At 42.0% G+C, this 18,676-nt stretch overlaps 1 protein-coding gene and 1 pseudogene across 14 annotated transcripts in view; one reads left to right on the forward strand and one right to left on the reverse strand.

The window, feature by feature from the left end:
- The window catches only part of LOC309662582 (uncharacterized protein), a 116,786-nt gene that overhangs the window by 56,636 nt on the left and 41,474 nt on the right, over positions 1-18,676 (forward strand). The window lies entirely within an intron of this gene.
- On the reverse strand, positions 8,007-18,608 carry LOC309662580 (MARCKS-related protein pseudogene; annotated as a pseudogene). Its single transcript has one exon. The product of its transcript is annotated as an MARCKS-related protein pseudogene (transcript).

Genomic DNA, 18,676 nt, shown 5'->3' on the forward strand with positions numbered 1-18,676 from the left:
CCTTCTACTGACTTTGGGTTTTCTTTGTTCTTCTTTCTCTAGTTGTTTTAAGTGTAGGGTTAGATTGTTTATTTGAGATTTTTCTTGTTTCTTGAGGTGAGATTGAATTGCTATAAACTTCCCTCTTAGAACTGCTTTTGCTGTGTCCCACAGGTTTTGGGTTGTCGTGTCTGCACTGTCATTTGTTTCTGTGTATTTTTTTATTTCTTCTTTGATTTCTTCAGTGATCTCTTGGTTATTTAGTAGCACAATGTTTAGCCTACATGTATTTGTGTTTTTTACAGTTTTTTTCCTGTAATTGATTTCCAGTCTCATAGCGTTGTGGTCAGAGAAGATGCTTGATACGATTTCAGTTTCCTTAAATTTTCTGAGGCTTGACTTGTGACCCAAGATGTGATCTATCTTGGAGAATGTTCCATGTGCACTTGAGAAGAGAGTGTATTCTGCCACTTTTGAGTGGAATGTTCTATAAATATCAATTAGGTCTATCTGGTCTATTGTGTCATTTAAAGCTTGTGTTTCCTTATTTATTTTCTGTTTGGATGATCTGTCCGTTGGTGTAGGTGGGGTGTTAAAAGTCCCCTACTATTATTGTGTTATTGTCAATTTCTCCTTTCATGGTCGTTAGCATTTGCCTTATGTATTGAGGTGCTCCTGTGTTGGGTGCATGAACATTTATTAATGTTACATCTTCTTCTTGGACTGATCCTTTGATCATTATGTAGTGTACCTCCTTATCTATTGTAACAGGCTTTATTTTAAAGTCTATTTTATCTGATATAAGTATTGCTACTCCAGCTTTCTTTTGATTTCCATTTGTATGGAATATCTTTTTCCATCCCTTCACTTTAAGTCTGTATGTGTCCCTAGGTCTGAAGTGGGTCTCTTGTAGACAGCATGTATAAGGGTCTTGTTTTTGTATCCATTCAGTGACCCTGTGTCTTTTGGTGGGACATTTAATCCATTTACATTCGAGGTTATTATCAATATGTATGTTCCTATTACCATTTTCTTAATTTTGGGGGGTGTGTTTTTGTGGGTCTTTTTCTTCTCTTGTGTTTCCCACTTAGAGAAGTTTCTTTAGCATTTGTTGTAGAGCTGGTTTGGTGGTGCTGAATTCTCTTAGCTTTTGTTTGTCTGAAAAGCTTTTGACTTCTCCCTTGAATCTGAATGAGATCCTTGCTGGGTAATCTTGGTTGTAGGTTTTTCTCTTTCATCACTTTAAGTATATCCTGCCACTCCCTTCTGGCCTGCAGAGTTTCTGCTGAAAAATCAGCTGATAACCTTATGGGAATTCCTTTGTGTGTTACTTTTTGTTTTTCCCTTGCTGCTTTTAATATTTTTTCTTTGAATTTAATTTTTATTAGTTTGATTAATATGTGTGTTGGTGTGTTTTTCCTAGGTTTATCCTGTATGGGACTCTCTGTGCTTCCTGGACTTGGGTGACTATTTCCTTTCCTGTGTTAGGGAAGTTTTCCAGTATAATCTCTTCAAATATTTTCTCAGACTGTTTCTTTTTCTCTTCTTCTTCTGGGACCCCTATAATTCGAATGTTGGTGCAATTAGTGTTGTCCCAGAGGTCTCTGAGATTATCTTCAATTCTTTTCATTCTTTTTTCTTTATTCTGCTCCTCAGCAGTTATTTCCATCATTTTGTCTTCCAGCTCACTTATTTGTTCTTCTGCCTCAGTTTTTCTGTTATTGATTCCTTCTAGTGTATTTTTCATTTCAGTTATTGTGTTGTTCACCTGTGTTTGTTTGTTCTTTATTTCTTCTACATCTTTGTTAAACATTTCTTGTATTTTCTCAATCTGTGCTTCCATTCTGTTTCCTAGATTCTGGATCATCTTTACTATCATTACTCTGAATCCTTTTTCAGGTCGATTGCCTATTTCCTCTTCATTTATTTGGTCTTGGAGATTTTTACCTTGCTCCTTCATCTGTGACATTTTTTTGCCGTTTAATTTTTTTTTTTAATGAGTGGGATTGTGTTCCTGTCTTACTGGTTGTTTAGCCTGAGGCTTCCAACACTGGAGTTTGTAGGCTATTGGGTAGAGCTGGGGCTTGGTGCTGAGATGAGGAACTCCATGAGACCTCACTCTGATGAGTATTCCCTTGGGTCTGAGGTTCTCTGTTAGTCCAGTGGTTTGGACTCGGAGCTCCCACTGCCAGAGCTTTGGCCCAACCGTGGGCTCGAGAACCAAGGTCCTGCTAGCTGCGTGGGGTGGCAAAAAAAGAAACAATATCAAAGTAAAAAATAAAATTAGACTAGGAAACTATCAGATATGTTAGAAAGAATGTAAAAATAAAAATATAGACGAATCAACAACCGGAAGGTTCATCAGTACCACAATAGCAAAAAAGAGGAGGAGGGAAAAGAAAAGAAAAAAAAAAAGTGGGGGGAAAAGGCCTTGGCTGTGGAGGGCAGGGCCTAAGCAAGGTCGAGTTTTGGGCTGTGGGCAGGGCCAATGCTCAGGACCCACAGGGCTGCAAAAGGCCCTGAGGACTGTGGGGGTTTGGGCTTAGGCTCAAGGAACAGAAGGGGCCCAGGTGTGACCCCCAGCCCTGGTCTCAGAGGGCAGGGTACCTCACTTGGGGCCCAGTAGGTTTCCTGGGCTGGAGTGAGCAGGGCATACGCCCTCCTCTCCTGCTCCTCTGGTCTGGGAGGGCTCCTCCCACCTCCCTCTCCTGATCTCCCGGGCCTCCCTCCTATGCCCCCAGGACCAGTGTGGCCAGGGGGGTGGGGGAGGGCTTGGAGGGCAGGGGACTGGCCTGGGATCTCAGCAGGCTCCCTGTGCCCAAGTGGGCAGGGCAGTTGCCCTCCCTCCTCTCCTGTTCCTCAGGATGGCTCTTCCTGCCTGCCTCTCCTGATCACCCTGACCTCCATCCTATGCCCTCAAGTTCCCACACGGCCTGGAGGGGGCCTTGGAGGGCCGGGGATCGACCTGGGAGCTCTGCAGCCTCCCCGGGCCCGAATGGGCAGGGCAATCGCCTTCCCTCCTCTCCCACTCTTCCCGGAGAGTTACTCCCACCTGCCTCTCCTGATCTCCCCAGCCTCAGGGATGCCAATCCTGTCTGGCCTCCACTTCTCCTCCCCCCTCAGTCCCCCTACATCCTACTTGTTCACTTTGGGGTTCCTCCTGCCTCCTTGGGCATCAGAGTTCCCCACCAGCGGCTGGCAGGCGCCCTAGTTGTGGCGAGACTCTAACTCTGTGTCTTCCCACACTGCCATCTTGACTCCGCCTCCATTTTTAGTTTTTTGAGGAACCTTCATACTGTTTTCCATAGTGGCTGCACCAATTTACATTCCTACCAACAGTGTACAAGGGTTCCCTTTTCTCCACATACTCCCCAACATTTGTTGTTTGTAGACTTTTTGATGATAGCCATTCTGACAGGTGTGAGGTGATACCTCATTGTGGTTTTGATTTGCATTTCTCTAGTAATTAGTGGTGTTGAACATCTTTTCTTGTGCCGGTTAGCCATCTGTATGTCTTTTTTGGAAAAATATTCAGATCTTCCCATTTTTTGATTGGGTGTTTGTTTTTCTGATATTGAATTGTATTAGCTGTTTACATATTTTGGATATTAATCCCTTGTCAGTCACATCATTTGCAAATATTTTCTCCCATTCCATAGGTTGTTTTTTTGTTGTGTCCTTTGCTGTGCAAAAGCTTTTAAATTTAATTAGGTCTCATTTGTTTTTGCTATAATTTATATGGCAAAGAATGTTCTGCCTCTGTTCTCTTCTAGGAGTTTTATGGTTTTCATTCTTACATTTAGGTTTTTAAACCATTTTGAGTTTATTGTTTTATTTGGTGTGAGGGGATACTCTAATCTCATTGGTGGCTGTCCAGTTTTCCCAGCACCACTTGTTGAAGAGGTTGTCTTTTCTCCACTGTATATTCTTGCCTTCTTTGTTTTAGATTAATTGACCATAGGTGCATGGGTTTATTTCTGGGCTGTATACTGTTCCATTGATCCACAGGTCTGTTTTTGTGCCAGTACCATACTTTTTTGATTACTGTAGCTATGTGGTATAATCTGAAATCTGGGAGGGTTATGCCTCCAGCTTTGTTCTTTTTCCTCAAGATTGTTTTTGGGGTCTTTTGTGGTTTCATACGAATTTTAGGATTATTTGTTCTACTTCTGTGAAAAATGTCATGTGTATTTTGATAGGGATTGCATTTAATCTGTAGATTGCTTTGGGCAGAATGGCCATTTTAACAGTATTCTTCCAATCCAAGATCATGGGATATCTTTGCTCTTTGTATCATCTTCAATTTCCTTCATCAAAATTTTTCAGAATATAGGTCTTTCACCTCCTTGGTTAAGTTTATTCCTAGGTATTTTATTCTTTTTGGTGAGATTTTAAATGGGATTTTTTTTTTTTTTTACTTTCTCTTTTTGATATTTTGTTATTAGTGTATAGAAATGTAACAGATTTTTGTACATTAATCTTGTATCCTGTGACCTTGCTGAACTCATTTATTCTAATGGTTTTTGGGTGGAAGCTTTAGGGTTTTCTATACAGAGTATCATGTCATCTGCAAATAGTGACAGTTTTACTTTTTTCCCTTCCAATTTGGATACCTTTTATTTCTTTTTCATGTCTGATTGTTGTGGCTAGGACTTCCGATTCTTTTTTAAAAAGACGTGGTGAGAGTGGGTATCCTTGTCTTGTTTCTGAGTTTAGTGGGAAGGCTATCATCTTTTCACCATTGTGTATGATGTTGGTTGTGGGTTTGTTGTAAATAGCCTTTATTATTTTGAGATATGTTCCTGTTATACCCACTTTGATGAGAGTTTTTATCATGAATGGATGTTGGGTTTTATCAAGTGCTTTTTCTTGTCTATTGAGATGATCATGTGACTTTTATCCTTCCTTTTGTTATTGTGGTATATCATGTTGATTGATTTGGGAATATTGACCCTGGAATAAATCTAACTTGATCATGGTGTATGATCCTTTTTATGTATTGTTGGATTCAGTTTGCTAATATTTAGTTGAGGATTTTTGCATCTATATTCATCAAAGATATTGGCCTGTAATTTTCTTTTTTTGTAGTGTGTTTGGTTTTGGTATCAGGGCAATAGTGGCCTCATGGAATGAATTTGGGTGTGTTCCATACTCTTCAACTTTTTTGGAATAGTTTGAGAAGGATATGTATTAGTTCTTCTTTATATTTTGGTGGAATTACCTGTGATGCTGTCCCATCATGGACTTTTGTTTGCTGGGAGTTTTTGAATTACAAATTCAATTTCACTTCTAGTGATCAGTATGTTCAAATTGTCTGTTTCCCCTTGATTCAGTCTTGGCAAGCCATATGTTTCTAGAAATTTGTCCATTTCTTCTAGGTTGTCCAATTTGTTGGCATGTAACTGTTCGTAGTATTCTGTTATGATTTTTTATATCTCTGTAGTATCGGTTGTAATTTCTCTTCTTATTCTGTTTGAGTCCTCTTTTCTTCCTGGTGAGCCTGGCTAAAGGTTTTTCAATTTTGTTTATCTTTTCAAAAACCCAGCTCTTGATTTCACTGATCTTTTCTATTGTTTTCTATCTCTGTTTATTTATTTCCTCTCTGATCTTTATTATTTCCTTCCTTTTGCTGACTTTGGGCTTTGTTTTTTATTTTTCTAATTCTTTTAGGTGGTAGTTTAGGTTGATTATTTGAGATTTTTCTTGTTTATTTAGGAAGGCCTATATTGCTATAAACTTTCCTCCTAGAACTGCTTTTGCTGCATCCCATAGATTTTGGAAAGCTGTGTTTCCATTTTCATTTTTCTTGGGGTATTTTCTGATTTCCTCTTTGATTTCATTGACCCATTGGTTTTTTAGTAGCATGTAGTTTAGTCCCCACATGTTTGTTCTTTTTCCATTTTTCTTTATGTAGTTGATTTCTAGTTTCATACCATTGTAGTCAGAAAAAATGCTTGATATAATTTCTATCCTCTTAAATTTGTTGAGGCTTGTTTCGTGCCCTAGTATCCCAGTATGTTCTTCAGGATAGTATGTGGTCTATCTTGGAGAACATTGCATGTGCAGTTGAAAAGATTGTGTATTCTGCTGTTTGGGGATGAAATGTCTTGTAGATAAATCTATTCAATCCAACTGGTCTACTTTTTTTTTTTATCGAATGGTTTTTATTTGCTTAAGTACCCCTCCATTTTTTTTTTAACACCTTTATTGGAGTGTAATTGCTTTACAATGGTGTGTTAGTTTCTGCTTTATAACAAAGTGGATCAGTTATACATATACATATATCCCCATATCTCTTCCCTCTTGGGTCTCCCTCCCTCCCATCCTCCCTATCCCACCCCTCTAGGTGGTCACAAAGCACCGAGCTGATCTCCCTGCCAACTGGTCTATTGTGTCATTTAAGCACTGTTGCCTTATTGATTTTCTGTCTGGATGATCTGTCCATTGATCTAAGTGGAGTGTTAAAGTCCTCTACTATTATTGTATTATTGTCAGTTTCTCCCTTTATGTCTGTTAATATTTGCTTTAGGTGCTCCTATATTGGGTGCATATATGTTAAGAAGTGTCATGTCCTCTTCTTGTATTGATCCCTTTATCATTATATAATGCTCTTCTTTGTCTTTTGTTATAGCCTTTGTTTTAAAGTCAATTTTGTCTGATATGAGTATTGCTACCCCTGCTTTCTTGTCATTTCCATTCGTGTGAAATATCTTTTTCCATCCCCTCACTTTCAGTCTATGTGTGTCTTTAGCCCTGAAGTAAGTCTCTTGTAGGCAGCATGTTGAAGGGTCTTTTTTTTTTTTTAATCCAGTCAGTCACCATATGTCTTTTGATTGGAGCATTTAGTCTGTTGATATTTAAAGTAATTGTTGATAGGAATGTACTTATTGCCATTTTATTATTTGTTTTCAACTTGTTTTTGTAGTTCTTTTCTGTTCATTTCTTCTTCTTTTTGTTTTTTCCCTTGTGGTTTGATGAATTTCTTTAGTAGTATGCTTCTGTTCCTTTCTTTTTGTTTTTTGTGTATCCATTGTAGGTTTTTCATTTGTGGTTACCATGGGGTTCATATATGTTGACCCATAATTATACCTACTTTATTTAAACTTATGGTCATTTAAGTTCAAACACATTCTAAAACATCTACATTTTTTACTCTCCTTCCCCACATTTTGTTTTTTTTAATGTCATCTTCATGCTTATCCCTTTAACAGTTTGTTGTAGTTATAGTTGCTTTTACAGTTTTTTGTGTTATAATTTACATACTGGCTTATTCAAGTAATCTTCAATTCTTGCTATATATCTGCCTTTCCTAATGGGATTTACCCTTTCCTCTAGATTCTTCTTTTCCATTTAGAGAAGATCCTTCAAGGTTTCTTTTAGGGTAGGTTTAGTATTGCTGAATTCTTTTAGTTTTTGCTTGTCTGAGAAGTTCTTTATCTCTCCTTCTATTCTAAAGGATAATCTTGCTGGGTAGAGTATCCTAGGTTGCAGGTTTTTCCCTTTCAGGAGTTTGAATATATCATGCCACTCCCTTCTGGCCTGCAAAGTGTCTGCAGAGAAATCAGCTGATAACCTTATGGAAATTCCCTTGTACATGACTCTTTGGTTTTCTCTTGCTCCCTTTAGAATTCTCTTCATCTTTAATTTTTGCCATTTTAATTATGATATGTCTTGATGTGGGTCTATTTGGTATCATCTTGTTTGGGACCCTCTGTGTGTCCTGTAACTAGATATATGTTTCCTTCTTTAGTTTTAGGAAGTTTTCAGCCATAATGTCTTCAAATACATTTTCTATACCCTTCTCTCTCTTCTTCTGGAACCCTTATAGTGTGAATGTTGGTGGGTTTAATATTATTCCAGAGATCTCATATGTTACTTTCGTTTTTTTTCTTCTTCATTTGTTTTTCTGTCTGCTATTCTGATTGGGTGATTTTCATTATTTTATCTTCCAAATCACTTATGTGTTTTTCTGTGTCATTTAGTCTGCTATTCATAGCTTCTAGAGTTTTTTATTTCAGATATTGAATTATCTATTTTTGATTGGGTCTTTTATATTTTCTAGTTCCTTGTTAAAATGATCTATGTTAGATCAATTCTCTTCCCTAATTTGATTAGCATTTTTATTACTAATGTTTTGAACTTTTTTTTTAAAGGGACGACATATATTCCTTTTCCAAACGTTACAGTAAAACCAGGTGGAAGAAAATGGTTTTAGCAGTTAGAAAAAAAAAAGTACACATCTGGAGTTTGGCCATTAAAAGTCATTTACAACACTGGGAGGGGAAAAAGAAAGACAAGAAGTTGTTTCACATTACAGACCTCCCCACCACCCCAAAGCTTAATACTTGCTTACCAAGTCAAAAAGGAGACAGTTGATTCACAAGCTGGAGGTTTGAACTTGAGTAAGGCATTTATAAAAACCCAGACAGGGGCAGTGTCCTCCGTAGCCCAGGGGCCGCTAGGCACAGCACAAGAGACTACAAACTCAGCAGGGGAAGGCTGGACACTCAAGGTTTGGGAGTGTAGGCACCCCCACCTCTGGCTCAGGGATTTGGGGAGTAAGCAAAACCTGCCTGGAAAAGAATTGGGGATGAAAACGAGCAATTGCCTTCTGCATGGATGGGGACAGGGAAGGAGGTAGGACCGGGGGCAGGAGCATTTCACATCACTAACCTAACTTAGGAAACTGCAAGGGACCATCTTCAACTGGCCTTAAGAGGAAGACCAGATGGATGATGGGAGAATCCACAAGACGGAGAGGAGGAGAGGGAACGTGGCTAGGGGGCAACAGCCCCTTCCCTTCTGGACACAGGAAGGCAGCCAGGGCACCAGGTCCAGGCAGTGACCACAAGGACGGCACAGTTTCTGCAGCTTAGAGATCACCCACCTGCCCCCACCCAGCTACTCATTCTGCCCGCCCGCTGGTGTAGGGCCACTCTCCGGCCCGAGCAGTGGATGGCTCTGTGCCTGGGGCCCTGCCTCTTCTGTGTCTCCTCCCTTGGAGGCAGCACCAGCCTCTGCCCCTTTGGCCTGGGGCTCCTGGCTCTCGGGTAGCGGCAGCCTTCCCTCCCTGGGCAGTGCCTTCCTCGCTGCAGGCACCGACCCCCCCCCCCCGCTCCTGCCCTTCCTCTGTGGGTGACGAGGCAGACAGATCATCCCCCCCCCTTCCGATTTCTCCTGAAGGCCAGGCCACTCAATTTGGAAGGCTTCTTGAAAGAGAATGTCTTCTTCTTCTTGGGGGTCTCCTCCCCCTTGGCCTCAGCGCCCTGGCTAGGGGGTGCTGGCTTGATGGCAACGCCAGTGGCCCCAGCTGCCTCCTCTGTTCCATTCATGGGGGAGGGGGCGACTCCCCTTCACCTTTGGGGATAAGTCTCCACTGCTTTTCACGCGGCCGTTCTTGTGGCCGTTCTCCTGTCCATTGACCTTTGTGGGGGGAGAGCCTGCTGCCTCCTTGGCGGTCACATTGCCCTGGGGAGCCTTGGAGCTCTGGCTGCCCATGGTGGGGTTCTGCTGGAGGGACGCCTGGAGCCACCCTGGGCTTGTGCCACAGGGGAGAGTTCGGTCAGGTGGGCCTCACTGGGGGAGGGAGAGGGATGGGGTGGGACTCGTGGCTGAGGGAGCGGACCCCACTCCATGCCCCCTCCGACTAGCTGTGCCGGCCCCACTCTGTGCCAGAATGCCACCCTGTTTTGAATTTTTTATCTGGTAAATTGTTTATTTCTGTTTCATTATTTATTTTTTTCAGGGGTTTTCTCTTGTTCTTTCAATTGAGAGTAGTTCCTCTTCCTTTTCATTTTACTTAACTTTCTCTATGAATTTAGGTAAACCGTTACCTATTGTGGTCTTAAAGAGGTGTTCCCATGTGGGAGCCTCCCTATGCAGAGCGCGTGTGCCCAGAGCCTTTGGTGGGAAGGCTGGAAGTTATGTGGATGCCAATCATGTCTTTCCTCAGGTTGTGCTGGCTGCTTTCACCTTGGTAGGCAGTGTGGCTGGTGACGGAGGAGCTAGAGCCTGTGCACAGTTTGAGGTGGGACTTCCTCTCTGCTCGCTGGCTGTCATCGTCCTAGCAGGGGCGGGGTCTGATCCCTAGTTGCTGGAGCAGAAGCCCTGAGGGTCAGGCTTGCACTGGCTCTGTTCCCTTTAAGTGTGTATTTTTCCTTCTCCCACACTGGGACCTTTGCCCCAAAGGAGGGGAGTGCTGAAGCAAGTGGGGCTTGTGCTCTTATAGAGGACCAGTGTGTTGCCTGTGTAGAAGTCTGCAGCTCTGCTCGATGCAGCCCATGGTTGCATCTTTTCCCTGGTCTTGGCTGCCCCAGATCTAGTGCTGTGCTGCCATGGAGTGAGTGGGACTGGAGCGGGGCCAGAGCATTGGCTCAGCTTGGGCTGGGGCATGCAGTGAGGCAGCTGTGGAAAATCTGGACGGCCACGTTGCTGTCAGAAGTTTGAGCTGCTTCTGGAGTGCTGCTTTGAGTGAGCACCAACTGTGGCTGCCACCGCCCCACCTGGACTATGTCCTGGGCTGCCTCTGAGTCCTTAGCTCAAGTCTTTACCCAGGTCCTGACCACCCTAGATCGAGTGCCACACTGTGGAGTGGAGTGAGGAGGGTCGAGGTGTTTGCTTGAGTCTGTCTTTTTTTCTAAGATTAGGTCTTCCCTTGCTTTGGCTTATTAAAATGTCCTTGCTTCTGTGAAATATCAGTATTTTTTAGAACGGCAAAGAAAAAGTGGACAATGATATTATGTCTCCTCATTCAAATTTATTTACTCAGCCTTGAGTTTGACTTCTGGATCCATTCAAGATAAGTGGCTTGAGGTAAATTTCTAATTTTGATTTCACCACATGTAAAGTCACAGAGATTCATAATAACATATGTAATATTTGCAAATAACGTATGTAATATTTGCAAAGACCTTAGCACACTTTTGTAGTACATAGTAGATGATCAATAATTTGTGGTAGTTATATGAAAAATAAAGACAATAGATAAATGTCATCATCCAGATAAGTAAATTAAGAAGAGTGTCTTGATGGTATAAACTTACCATGTTTACTCTACTGTGTTAGCTAAGTTTTTCCATTTTTCCACGGTGGCTTCATTTGGGACCTATCCATGCTTTTCGCTCCAAGAGTACGTCTAAGCAGTAAGCATCAAGGGGGAATTTTCCTTTCATGCACACAGCCAACCAAACAGACCTGTGTTAGTTGTGAGGAGCATTCCAGAGCCAGTGGTAGAATGAGGTTGTGCCTACTGGCTGAAGTTCTTGTTGGATCTAGAATTTAAACTCACCTCTTTGGTTCTAGGACTAGTATTTCCTATTGTACAATGCAGCTCTTTGTATTTCCAATGCTTAATAAATCATAGTTTTTTAAAATTAATTAATTAATTTCCTTTTGGCCATGTTGGATCTTCATTGCTGTGCGTGGGCTTTCTCCAGTTGAGGTGAGCGGGGGCTACTCTTCGTTGTGGTGCGCGGGCTTCTCATTGTGGTGGCTTCTCTTGTTGCGGAGCATGGGCTCTAGGCGCGCGGGTTTCAGTAGTTGCAGCACACAGGCTTCAGTAGTTGCAGTACGTGGGCTCAGTAGTTGTGGCTCATGGGCTGTAGAGCGCAGGCTCAGTAGTTTCAGTGCACGTGGCATGTGGGATCTTCCCGGACCAGGGCTCGAACCCGTGTCCCCTGCATTGGCAGGCAGATTCTTAACCACTGTGCCACCAGGGAAGTCCAATAAATCATAGTTTATCAGTGTTTGTTGATGATTTAAATGAATAAATGTGAAAATGCACCTAGGGGAATACAATAGCTCCATAAAGCATTAGGGTTTTCTCAATTATCTGCTGCTATTCGTTTCAGGGACCTATCTGAAATAGATAGCATTTTGACAGGTGACCTTTAACTTACTAACTTAAGAAAACAGAAAACAGGAAAAGGGTGGGAATTACTCTTGACTAAAACACATTTGTGTTAAGTCCATGATGGGTATTACAGGTATTCTGACAGGCATCTTCCTGGTCAAGATGTAAGTTAAATTTGAGCTCGATGTCTAATAACATCCAGACTTGTTTCCCAGGCACCTCAAAAGTCGGACATGTTTTCCTAGATAGGTGACATTGTGGGGCCTTGAACTGACTCTAATGCAATGTGGGCAGTGCAATGACTGAATGATTTTAGAAATATTGATATCTATAGGCCACTCTATTAGTAGAGAGGAGGCAAACACTTTCGCTGTCTCATATTTATCTGGGATTCTCATGTCACTCTTACGGAAAGCTTGTGGCTTAAAGTTTTTAAGACATCCACTTTGTTCAGGTTCTGCATCAGAAGCTAGGGAGGGCCATAATGCAAGGACAGATCCAGGTTTTGTGAGGCCTGAAGCTTTAGACAGTTTAGGGTGCTCTATTGTTAAAAAAAAAACAACCCTGTATAATCATAAATTTAAATATTTGATATAAAAGTGAGTCATTAGAAGGGATCAGTCCTTGCAAGTGGAGGAGGTCACAAAGCTGGTTTCATTAGCTTCCTGTAAATGTGCCTCTGTAATACTGGAAGCAACATTTTAAGACAAAGGGATTTGTGATAGAATGTTGATGGGTGGGGCATTTCCAAACATTTACCAGTAAGAGACACATGTATATGCTAAATGTAGCTCCAGAGATAGACATTAAGTGCCAAGTGCTCAGAGTGGAGGGAAGCCGGGTTGTAGGGAAGACAGCAGAGAAGGGGCCACTGTAAATTATGCATCCAGGAAGCCTTCAGTTAATTGGAATGCTTAGGGAACTGGGAATCCTTGAGTTGACTTTTCAAATTAATCAAAAACAACAACAAAAAAACCCCATCATTTATTGGCCATCAAAACTTTTTAAAAATACAGTCTTTTCTTTTTTCCAATTTTCCTGTAGGTTTAAGAATTAAAAAAAAAAATCAATCCATGTAATTTACCCACTGAGTTTAAGGAGAAAAGAAACCAAATAATTACTTAGAGGGGGAAAATAAAGTATTCACTTCCAGCCTTAATAGAAAGTCCTCTGTTGCTTGGGTGACTGAAGTAGCACCCGTGCCTGGTGGGAACAGGAATGCTGGCCTCCTTAACTGCCTCTCAGAGATCATTTGACCGGTAGAATTATGGTGGGGACATTGGTTTAATTGTGGTGTAGCTGTAAGTGCTCAATAAAAATTTCTTGAATGGATGAATGAACCAAATGGTTCCAGTTTGAACAGATAAGGATAGTTTTGAAAGCATTTTTTATTCCTAAGAATTCTGTAATTAAATTTTATCAGACTCTTTTGAATGCACTGAAAATTCCTTCCTGAATATGGCCTAGGTTTGACAGCAAAAGGATTAGGAAATGGAACTTTCACTGAGCGCCTGACATATGCCGATATTTTGCTGATGTCTGTATATTTATTTAAGCCTTGTAATCATTTTGCAGTGGAGGAAAACTAGATCTCAGGACTAAAATAACTTGTTGGTGGCCTTCCAGGGAGCAAGAGGCAGAGCTAGGATTCAGATCCAAGTTTGTGTGTCCAGGGTTCATTCTCTGACTCTGTAACTTGTCATTTGACCTTTCTTTCCAGCAAATTTGAAAGACACATGAAACAGAGACTTTAGCTAGAGGTAGGAAGGATTATAAAGAAGGTAGTGTGGTGTGGTGCAGAGTAATGCTGCCTAGCCATCGGTAGTATGTTACTTGGGGTCTTAAATTACCCATCTGTAAGATCAGAGGACTGGAGTTGATGACCTCTGAGTGGGGTGACCACATGGCCCAGTTTGCCAAGGCAGCCCTGATTTATACCAGTTGTACCAAGGTGACTATGATTAGCATTCCCTTCCACTTTCAAAAGTGTTCCACTGTGGATCGTAAAGTCTAAGGCTGCCCTATATATGAGATTGATTCCAGGTCTTAATTTCTATGATTTCAAATTGAATCTAATAATTTCTTTTATTACTGAAGCAATAGGAATTTTCATTTCCCAGGCCCGTGAGATGTGAGGGACTGACAGCACATCAAGTGACCTCTGCCTAGAGTTTGCTTTACATTTCTGATACAGATATTTTTTCTGCTATTGCCCCTTTCCTTTAAAAGTACACTAGTTAGGGACTTCCCTGGTGGTGCAGTGGTTAAGAATCCGCCTGCCAATGCAGGGGACATGGGTTCGATCCCTGGTCCAGGAAGATCCCACATGCCTTGGAGCAACTAAGCCCGTGTGCCACAATGACTGAGCCCACGTGCCACAACTACTGAAACCTGTGCACCTAGAGCCCTGCTCCGCAACAAGAGAAGCCACTGCAATGAGAAGCCTGTGCTCCGCAACGAAGAGTAGCCCCTGCTCGCCGCAACTAGAGAAAGCCCGCACGCAGCAACGAAGACCCAACGCAGCCAAAAATAAATAGTTATAAAAAAAATAGTACACTAGTTCATCCCCTTCTGGTCAGTTTGGTTCCAGTTAATTTGGGATCATTATATAAATATTTATTTCTACTAATAGTGGCCATCACTTATTGAGTGCTTAGAGTAAATCATTATTCTAAGCACTGATTACATTATCTCATTTAATGCACTTATTAATACTATAAGATAGTTTCTCACTTTCTAGATAAGGAAACTGAGGCTTAGAGCAATTAAGTGACTTGAAGGAAGAGGTGAAAGCAGGTATTCCTAATCTCTTAACCATTATACTATAGTAAGGTATGTATACAAACACAGAGCAGATAATTTAAAAAACTATCAGAGTTGGAGACACAATGGTGGGTAAAAGGACTTGAGCTCACCTCCTCTCATGAAAACACCAAAATCACAACTGACTGCTGAACAACCATTAACAAAAAAGACTCAAACCTACCAAAAAAGATATTCTTTCCAAAGACAAAGAAGAAGCCATAAGGAGACAGTAGGAGGGGTGCTTTTGCAATATAATCAAAACCCATACCTGCTGGGTGGGTGGCCCACAAACTGTAAAATAATTATATCACAGAGGTTCTCCCACAGGCATGAGAGTTCTGAGCCCCATGTCAGGCTCCCCAGCCTGGGGGTCTGGCATCAGGAGGAGGAACCCCCAGAGCATTTGGTTTTGAAGGCTGGCAGGGTTTGAGTGCAGGAGCTCCACAGGACAAGGGGAAACAGAGATTCCACTCTTGGAGAGCACACACAGGGTTTCATGTGCACTGGGACCCAAGGCAAAGCTGTGATACCATAGGAGCCTGGGGCAGACCTACCTGCAAGTCTTCGAGGGTCTCCTGGGGAGGCAGGGGTCAACTGTGGCTTACTGGGGGGCAAGGACACCGGTGGCGGACGCCCCAGGGAATACTCATCAGCGTGAACTCTCCCAGAGGTTGCCATTTTGGCACTGAGACCTGGCCCCACCCAACAGCCTGCAGGCTCCAGTGCTGGGACACCTCAGGCCAAACAACCAGCAGGGTGGGAACACAGCCCCACCCATCAGCAGACAGGCTACCTAGAGTCATCCTGAGTTAACAGCTGCCTGACACGGCTCTGCCCACCAGAGTGACACGACCCACCTCCAGCCACCAGTGGGCAGGCACCAGTCCCTCCCACCAGCAAGTCTGCACAAGCCCCTGGACCAACTTCACCCACCAGGGCACAGACACCAGAACCAAGAAGAATTACAATCCTGCAGCCTGAGGAAGAGAGACCACAAACACAGAAAGTTAGACAAAATGAGACAGCAGAGAAATATGTTCCAGATGAAGGAACAAGATAAAACTCCAGAAGAACAACTAAGTGAAATGGAGATAAGCAATCTACCTGAAAAAGAATTCAGAGTAATGATAGTAGATATGATCCAAGGTCTCAGAAAAAGAATGGAGGCACCAACTGAGAAGATACAAGACATGTTTCATAAAGAGCTAGAAGCTTTAAAGAACGAGCAAACAGAGATGAGCAATACAGTAACTGAAATGAAAAACACACTAGAAGGAATCAAAGCAGAATAAATGAGGCAGAACAACAAATAAGTGAGTTGGAAGACAGATTGGTAGAAATCACTGCTGTGGAACAGAATAAAGAAAAAAAGAATGAAAAGAAGTGAGAACAGTCCAAGAGAACTCTGGGACAACATTAAATGTACCAACATTCACATTAGAGAGGTCCCAGAAGAAGACAGAGAGAGAGGGCCTGAGAAAATATTGAAGAGATAATAGCCGAAAACTTCGCTAATATGGGAAAGGAAACACTCACGCAAATCCAGGAAGCACAGAGAGGCCCATAGAGGATAAACCCAAGGAGGAACACACTGAGACACATATTAATCAAATTGACAAAAATTAAAGACAGAGAAAATATTAAAAGCAACAAGGGGAAAGCAACAAATAACATACAAGGGAATCCCTGTAAGGTTATCAGCTGATTTTTCAGCAGAAACTCCACAGGCCAGAAGGGAGTGGAAAAATATATTTAAAGTGATGAAAGGGAAAAACCTTCAACCAAGAATACTCTACCCAGCGAGGCTCTTGTTCAGATTTTATGGAGAAAATCAAAAACTTTACAGACTAGCAAAAGGTAAGAGAATTCAGCACCACCAAACCAGCTTTACAAGAAATGCTAAAGAGGGACTTTCCTGGTGGCGCAGTGGTTAAGAATCTGCCTGCCAATTCAGGGGACACGGGTTCGAGCCCTGGTCCAGGAAGATCCCACATGCCACAGAGCAACTAAGCCTGTGCGCCACAACTGCTGAGCCTGTGCTCTAGAGCCCGCGAGCCACAACTGCTGAGCCCGCGTGCCACAACTACTAGAGCCCATGCTCTGCAACAAGAGAAGCCACTTCAATGAGAAGCCCACGCACCACAACGAAGAGTAGCCCCTGCTCACCACAACTAGAGAAAGCCCGTGTGCACCAATGAAGACCTGACACAGCCAAAAATAAAAATAAATAAATAAATTTATAAAAAATAAAGAAATGCTAAAGAAACGTCTCTAAAAACCTTGCCGATAATCAAGTGTTCATAAAGACATGCAGCAAGAGGATGTCACATATGCTGCAGCACAGTAGAAATCAGTGCCTCACCTATTAAAGTTGACCCGTCAATTCCATTCCTACACACTTATAGACACTAGCAAAATTCTTGCACATGTACACCAGGAGACAAGTATACAATTATTTATAACAGCATTATTTGTAATAAATAAAAAGACTGAAAGCAACCTGAAATTTCCATCAACAGTGAAATGAATAAATAAATGTGATATAGTCATAGCATGGACTAACAAATACCTGTGGACAGCAGCATGAAGAAGTCTCAGTAATTTTTTTTTCTTTTTTAAATTTATTTTTGGCTGCGTTGGGTCTTTGCTGCTGCGTGTGGGCTTTCTCTAGTTGCGGCAAGCGGGCTCTTCGTTGCGGTGCGTGGGCCTCTCATTGCGGTGGCTTCTCTTGTTGCAGAGCACGGGCTCTAGGCATGTGGGCTTCAGTAGCTGTGGGGCACGGGCTCAGTAATTGTGGCTCGTGGGCTCTAGAGCACAGGCTCAGTAGTTGTGGCGCATGGGCTTATTTGCTCCGTGGCATGTGGGATCTTTCCGGACCAGGGATTGAACCTGTGTCCCCTGCATTGGCAGGTGGATTCTTAACCACTGCACCACCAGGGAAGTCCCTCAGTAATGTTGAGGGGGGTAAAGTAAGTCCCTGAAAAATATATTCAAGCAGTCAGCAAAAGATGAGATTTTGAAAACTGAGGAGTAAGTTAGACCAAGAGAAGAGAGGACATCGTAGTCATAGAGACAAGGAACAGCAGATGCATACCACCTCCCCCATTGCATGTGTCCCTAATGCGGAATTCTGGTATACCTGAATTCACTTCTGGATACCTTTTTTTGAACCCTGAGAAATTCTGTAAGTGAATTAATTGCTGTTGGGAATAATTGCAGGAGAAGACTGAGGTTGGAAAGCCAATGAAAGAGATAAAGCAGTTAGGAAAGGAGTAGAGATGTTTACAATTAATTCCTGTCTAGGAAGCCAGGTGGGGGAAATTAAATCTTGTGCTTCTGCCTGCCCTCCAGTGGCGTCCCCAAGGAGGAAAGGGGCAAAGGTCAATGTCAGTTATGCTTCAGTGTCAAGATTACCAAGACTGAAGGAAGCTACACTAACTTGGAGATTGGAGAGGGATTTTAAAAGTCAAAGACAGCTAACTTAAGGTTTTCTCTGCGCTTTTTCCATCTCAAGCACTTAAGTAGGTTACAGCGTCTCTGAGATCACAATGGAGTTTTTAAAAGAGAATTTTTGTGTCCAGAAAGAAAGGTTATTGTACTAGAGCTTAGTACTGAATTTATTGAAGCTATAAATTAAGAATCTAATCTGTTTTTACAAATGTTTAAGTTCAGTTTTCAAATCATTTTTTTTTTTTTTTTTTTTAGAAATACAGTAATTGTCCAAAAAAACCCCCCAAAACAGAAAAACTATCAGGCCTCCTAAATTCCCACTGGCCTTTCCTTATTTATCAGCGTCAGTGATAATCTTTGTAATTACTTCTTCCATTGCTTCCACCATCCATCATTTACTTCAGAGTAGAAGAAGCATTTGCCTCAAGTACGCAGACTACAGATTTTGACTAAAACGCAAGTTCTCAGGAAATCAAGGGGATTAGAAAGTAGATGCGCTGAATATTTACTTACTTTGTGGACCTTCTTCTTCTTCTTTTTTTTTTTTGAGTTTGTCTTTCTTTACCAGAGTATAAAGCAGAAAACAGACAC

This window comes from Balaenoptera physalus (genome assembly GCF_965194825.1).
Source record: "Balaenoptera physalus genome assembly, chromosome: 6".
Taxonomy (NCBI): Eukaryota; Metazoa; Chordata; class Mammalia; order Artiodactyla; family Balaenopteridae; genus Balaenoptera; species Balaenoptera physalus.